Below are 6,743 nucleotides of genomic sequence, written 5' to 3'. Positions count from 1 at the left end.
CCCAACCCAACAGTCCCTCCCCAAACAAAAAACTTTGGGGGGGACACATGATTTTGTGGATTTTGACTCAGTTGTACACTCGTGGGTCCTTTCAGCCTTTGGGAAATGTGAATAATAATAATAATAATAATAATAATAATAATAATAATAATAATAATAATAGTCCAAGCCATATGCCACCCTAAACCAGGACAACTGGTTGAGTTTGCCATTTGCATTTAGAGATGCTTTTCAAAGAGAAGGTGGGTTGAAGTAATTTAATTTACTTTACTCCGAATCTTCAAAGAGGGGCGGCATACAAGTCTAATAAATTATTATTATTTATTATTAATTATTATTAATTTAATTTATTTGACGTCTATGCCACCCAATCCCAGTGGGACTCAGGGCGGCTAACTTTAATCACAACAGGATTATTTAACACAAGTAGGGTTGTTGTCGCTTGTGCTTCAGTCCTGAACTCACATGCTGAATAATGGAATCTGATGGGACCTTGGAGATCTTCTAGCCCAACCCCCCTGCTCAAGCGTTGGGTATGAGGAAAACATAGCTTGAGCCAAACTGCTAACGTTTTCCCCAGTGTTGACTTGGTGGTCTGAGTGATTTAGAAGCTCATAGGACTTATACTTCTTTGATTTGGATGGTGAAGAAAGCCAAATTTAGGTGGACCTTGGATGTGTGACGGAATTGAGAGGGAGGGCAGGATGGAAGGGTGGGAAGAAATTATGTTTGGTAGATGCCTCCCATCTACAGAATGACAGACCGACTAAAGGAGGCGGCACTGGAGTCACCAGATGCCCAAGAGCCATAGGTAGCACATCTCCGAAGAGCTTATGCAAAGGAGCTTATTTTAATCGCACGCCCGGTGGTAAGAGGGGAAAACATTTTGCAGAATACCTGGAACTGGGTTACTTTTCGTTCCAAAGGAAAGTTGCATGAATACATTGTACTTGAGGCAATGCAATCTATTGTACCCAAATGCAATTCGGGATGGAGGACTGATCGGGTGCTTATCAATGGGGAAAAAATAAACCCAGGTCGACACAAGAGGACATTCGCATATTGTGAGAAGTGGCGGTGGGTTTTTTTTATTTGTTTGTTTGGGCTCAGTGGAGTCTATAAACGTTGGTTTGTAAAACAGGAGTTCATGGAAACATAGAAGATTGATGGTAAAAAAATACTATGTTCTGTATTTTATCTTAGGATGGATATATATTTATCCCAGGCATAGAAACATAGAAGACTGACGGCAGAAAAAGACCTCATGGTCCATCTAGTCTGCCCTTATACTATTTCCTGTATTTTATCTTAGGATGGATATATGTTTATCCCAGGCATGTTTAAATTCAGTTACTGTGGATTTATGTTTAAGTTCAGTTATTTTAAGTTTTTTTATGTTTTAAGTTCAGTTATTGTGAATTTGCCAACCAGGTCTGCTGGAAGTTTGTTCCAAGCATCTACTACTCTTTCAGATTTGGTTCAGATTTGGACTGTTTTGCATACTACACTGGTTATCTGAGGTTAAATCATGCCTTGGATAAACATAGATCCATCTTAAGATAAAATACAGGAAATAGTATAAGGGCAGACCAAATGGACCATGAGGTCTTTTTCTGCCATCAATCTTCTATGTTTCTATGACAAGGGAGCCCAGGAGGGCTGTTGTAGCTGAAAACGGAGCCTCGATGAGTGACATTGAGCCGGCCATATCCACCCTGACCACTTCCACATACACCCCCACCTGAGGTCAAACACAACCCTGATGTGGCCCTCAATGAAATTGAGTTCGACACCTCTGCGCTAGATGGTCAAAAATGACTAATGGCTTGCCACCAATCCCTGCCTGAACTGATTTTTGCAAATATTTTCATTTTTTATTTATTCTTTGTCCAATATACAATACATATGGAAGAGAATAGACATTAAGTAATATATATAACGATAGAAAGTAAAAAGAAGAGAAGTAGATGGGAGTGAGAGAATATATATGATATAAGAGATAAGGAGAGAATATATATGATATATATATATAGAAGGAGAGAATATATATGATATATGAGATAAGGAAAGACAATTGGACAGGGGACGATAGGCACATCAGTGCACTTATATACGCCCCTTACTGGCCTCTTAGGAACCTAGAGAGGTCAATCGTGGATAGTCTAAGGGAGAAGTGTTGGGGGTTGGGAGTTGACACTATTGAGTCCGGTAATGAGTTCCACGCTTAGACAACTCGATTGTTAAAGTCATATTTTTTACAGTCAAGTTTGGAGCGGTTAATATTAAGTTTGAATCTGTTGCGTGCTCTTGTGTTGTTGCGGTTGAAGCTGAAGTAGTCGTTGACCGGAAGGACGTTGCAGCATATGATCTTGTGGGCAATACTTAAATCTTGTTTTAGGCGCCGCAGTTCTAAGCTTTCAAGACGCAGGATAGATAGTCTATTTTCGTAGGGTATTCTGTTTCGAGTGGAGGAGTGGAGGGCTCTTCTGGTGAAATACCTTTGGACGTTTTCGAGAGTGTTGATGTCTGAGATGTGGTGTGGGTTCCAGACAGATGAGCTGTATTCGAGGATGGGTCTGGCATAGGTTTTGTAGGCTCTAGTCAGTAGTGTGAGATTGCCAGAGCAGAAGCTGCATAGCTCTCCTTAGAAGCCAAAGAATACCAAGATATGGATACTGTGAAATCATTGATGGTGAATGACATTGAGGGGGCTTGATGGGTTGAACAATATCCTCCATTTCTCCTTTTTTTTCTTAAAAAACAAAACAAAATATGAAACGGGCAGATAAGAGGTCTTGTTCTTTGGAATGAGTTAGTTTGACTTATCGCTCTGCAACACCAGGAGAAAATCATGCCAGTGTTATTAGCATCATGTTGTGAGCCGCCCCGAGTCTTCGGAGAGGGGCGGCATACAAATCTAAGTAATAAATAAAATAAATAATAAATAAATTTTTTGCTCTTTACGTTTAGCAAAGTAATCCTACGGATTGGGCATCAGGCCAGGGTTATCTCCCTGTGCCCTGAACCTATAGAGGAGAGATCTCGTTGTGCTTTAATTCCTTAGTCTTTTTCTTATTCCAAGGTCTCTCTCTCTTTCTCTCTCTCTCGACCCCCTTTCCTGATGTGTTTACGGTGCTTCTGTTTAAAAAGCTTTTAATGCCTGCCTGGCCTTGAGCGAATATTTATAAAAGTGACATAATACCAGGAGACGAGCGACTTTATAAGATTGCATGAGCATTTCGAAAGCGGACGAGGGGGGAAAAAATTCCATCAAAAGCTATCGTTCTTGGAGACAAATAATGTGTCAGTTGGGAGAATAAAAAAATATGCTGTGTTCACCACTACAGAAATGAGAAGAAATATTCACACACTCTCTCTAGAGCAGAGGCTCGCCTTTGAAAAACTAAACACCAGCTGGGTCTGTACACATAATGGGACTCGCTGGTTTTTGGCTTATTCTCAGGGAGAAACCCAGTAAACTGTAGATTATGTTGCAGATCTTGAAACATAGAAACATAGAAAACTGATGGCAGAAAAAGACCTCATGGTCCATGTAGTCTGCCCTTATACTATTTTCTGTATTTTATCTTAGGATGGATCTATGTTTATCCCAGGCATGTTTAAATTCAGTTACTGTGGGTTTACCAACCACGCCTGCTGGAAGTTTGTTCCAAGGATCTACTACTCTTTCAGTAAAATAATATTTTCTCATGTTGCTTTTGATCTTTCCCCCAACTAACTTCAGATTGTGTCCCCTTGTTCTTGTGTTCACTTTCCTATTAAAAACACTTCCCTCCTGAACCTTATTTAACCCTTTAACATATTTAAATGTTTCGATCATGTCCCCCCTTTTCCTTCTGTCCTCCAGACTATACAGATTGAGTTCATTAAGTCTTTCCTGATACGTTTTATACTTAAGACCTTCCACCATTCTTGTAGCCCGTCTTTGGACCCGTTCAATTTTGTCAATATCTTTTTGTAGGTGAGGTCTCCAGAACTGAACACAGTATTCCAAATGTGGTCTCACCAGCGCTCTATGTAAGGGGATCACAATCTCCCTCTTCCTGCTTATTATACCTCTAGCTATGCAGCCAAGCATCCTACTTGCTTTTCCTACTGCCCGACCACACTGTTCACTTATTTTGAGACTGTCAGAAATCACTACCCCTAAATCCTTCTCTTCTGAAGTTTTTGCTAACACAGAACTGCCAATGCAATACTCAGATTGAGGATTCCTTTTCCCCGTGCATTATTTTACATTTGGAAACATTAAACTGCAGTTTCCATTGCTTTGACCTTTCATCTAGTAACGCTAAATCATTTACCATATTACAGACCCCTCCAGGAATATCAACCCTATTACACACTTTAGAGTCATCGGCAAATAGGCAAACCTTCCCTACCAAACCTTCCCCTATGTCACTCGCAAACATATTAAAAAGAATAGGACCCAGAACAGACCCTTGTGGCACACCACTTGTAACCTGTCTCTGCTCAGAATACTCACCATTAACAATAACTCTCTGATGTCTACGCTTCAGCCAGCCTTTGTGACATAGTTGAATAAAACCATGAATTAGAGTTTTACACAAACTTAAATCACAAAAGGAATGAACTAAGCCCTGAAGGTTTTGGTATAATCCTGACCACAGTTTAGTTTAGATAGTTGTCTGTGAGCCCAGACATTTTTAATTACTTCTTTATTATTTATATTATTATATATATTATTTATAATATATATAATTATTAGTATTTTACTACCATTATTAGTGAGTATGCCTAATTTTATTTATTTATTTATTTATTGGACTTTTATGTTGCCCCTCTCCGAGAACTCAGGGCAGCTTACAACATATAATAAACAATATATTATTATTATTATTATTATTATTATTATTATTATTATTATTATTTATTAGATTTGTATGCTGTCCCTCTCTGAGAGATCCATAGTAACTGAATTTAAACATGCCTGGGATAAACATAGATCCATCCTAACATAAAATACAGGAAATAGTATAAGGGCAGACTAGATGGACCGTGAGGTCTATTTCTGCCGTCAATCTTCTATGTTTCTATGTATGAATTACTCAGACCTGATCCTTACCAGCTTTGAAGGAAGCCTTAATGCCCGATTTATTTGTTCCATTTCCATAAAATGTAGTTCAGCCGTAATTACTTCGGATGTGAGTATTGCGGTTGGAATTTTAATGTTGGCGATCAATGGGCTGTGATCACGTTTGATTATAATGTGCTTTAATTGCCCGCACCTGATTGCTGAGGGCTACTTTGAGGGAAGGGGTGATTGGCTTGAAAGTTGGCTGGAATAACTGTGTTTAAAACCAACGCATTAATATTTACGCCGCCAAAAAAAGAGAGAAAAAGAATGCCGTAATTAAAACTAGTTGGGTTTTTAGCACCATGGAGAGTACCGATGAAGTAGCTCACTCCAAGGCTGGATTTGACCTTGGGGAATGAGGACCACAGCTGGGTTAACCCAGATGTTTAAGAAGCTGGCTTGGTAGCTTTGCTTTTTGGAGTAAGACACAACACACAAGCCAGCATGCTTTAGTGGTTATGGCACCAGGCTAGACAGTAGGAGATGGAGAATTCTAGTCCCAGCTTAGGCACGAAAGAGGATTGAGAGATTTTGGACCAATTATCAGGAGACTGAGAGTTCTAGCCCCATTAGGCATAGAAACATAGAAACATAGAAACAAACATAGAAACATAGAAACATAGAAACATAGAAACATAGAAACATAGAAACATAGAAACATAGAAACATAGAAACATAGAAACATAGAAACATAGAAACATAGAAACATAGAAACATAGAAACATAGAAACATAGAAACATAGAAACATAGAAACATAGAAACATAGAAACATAGAAACATAGAAACATGAAGACTGATGGCAGAAAAAGACCTCCTGATCCATCTAGTCTGCCCTTATTCTATTTCCTGTGTTTTATCTTAAGATGGATATACGTTTATCCCAGGCATGTTTAAATTCAGTGACTGTAGATTTACCAACCACGTCTGCTGGAAGTTTGTTCCAAGCATCCACTACCCTTTCAGCAAAATAATATTTTCTCACGTTGCTTCTGATCTTTCCCCCAACTAACCTCAGATTGTGTCCCCTTGTTCTTGTGGTTCACTTTCCTATTAAAAACACTTCCCTCCTGGACCTTATTTAACCCTTTAACATATTTAAATGTTTCGATCGTGTCCCCCTTTTCCCTTCTATCCTCCAGACTCTACAGATGGAGTTCATGAAGTCTTTCCTGATAAATGTTATGCTTAAGAGTTGCCATGAAAGCTTTGTCCCAATCACCAGGAGATGGGGAATTCTAGTCCTACCTTAGGCATGAAAGCCAGATGGCTGTGGAATTCTGAGAGTTGAAGTCCAATCATCTTAAAGTGGGGAAACCTTGGCCTTATGGTTAACGTTCTCCCCTTGACTATCAACACAATGACACAGGCATCGTTGTCCAACAGGAAGTTTATATGCAGAGGGCCTGCTCTTCAAGCCAAGAATCCATTTTCTGCTCATCTACAGCCATGTTTCGATTCCTGGTCTCTTGCTCTTCAGAAGGAGGGTAACGCTGTTTACCAAGACCCTCTAGAAAAGGTTGGCAAAGACGGCACCCACCGTGGCTTTTAACAGACAGTATTTTGCATTCCCGCCAGCTGGCACTGGCCACTGCAAACCTGCCAAACGCATTTATCGTTTCTCTG

This window comes from Erythrolamprus reginae, chromosome 10 (genome assembly GCF_031021105.1).
Source record: "Erythrolamprus reginae isolate rEryReg1 chromosome 10, rEryReg1.hap1, whole genome shotgun sequence".
Classification (NCBI taxonomy): Eukaryota; Metazoa; Chordata; class Lepidosauria; order Squamata; family Dipsadidae; genus Erythrolamprus; species Erythrolamprus reginae.
Note: the sequence above shows the minus strand (reverse complement) of the source record.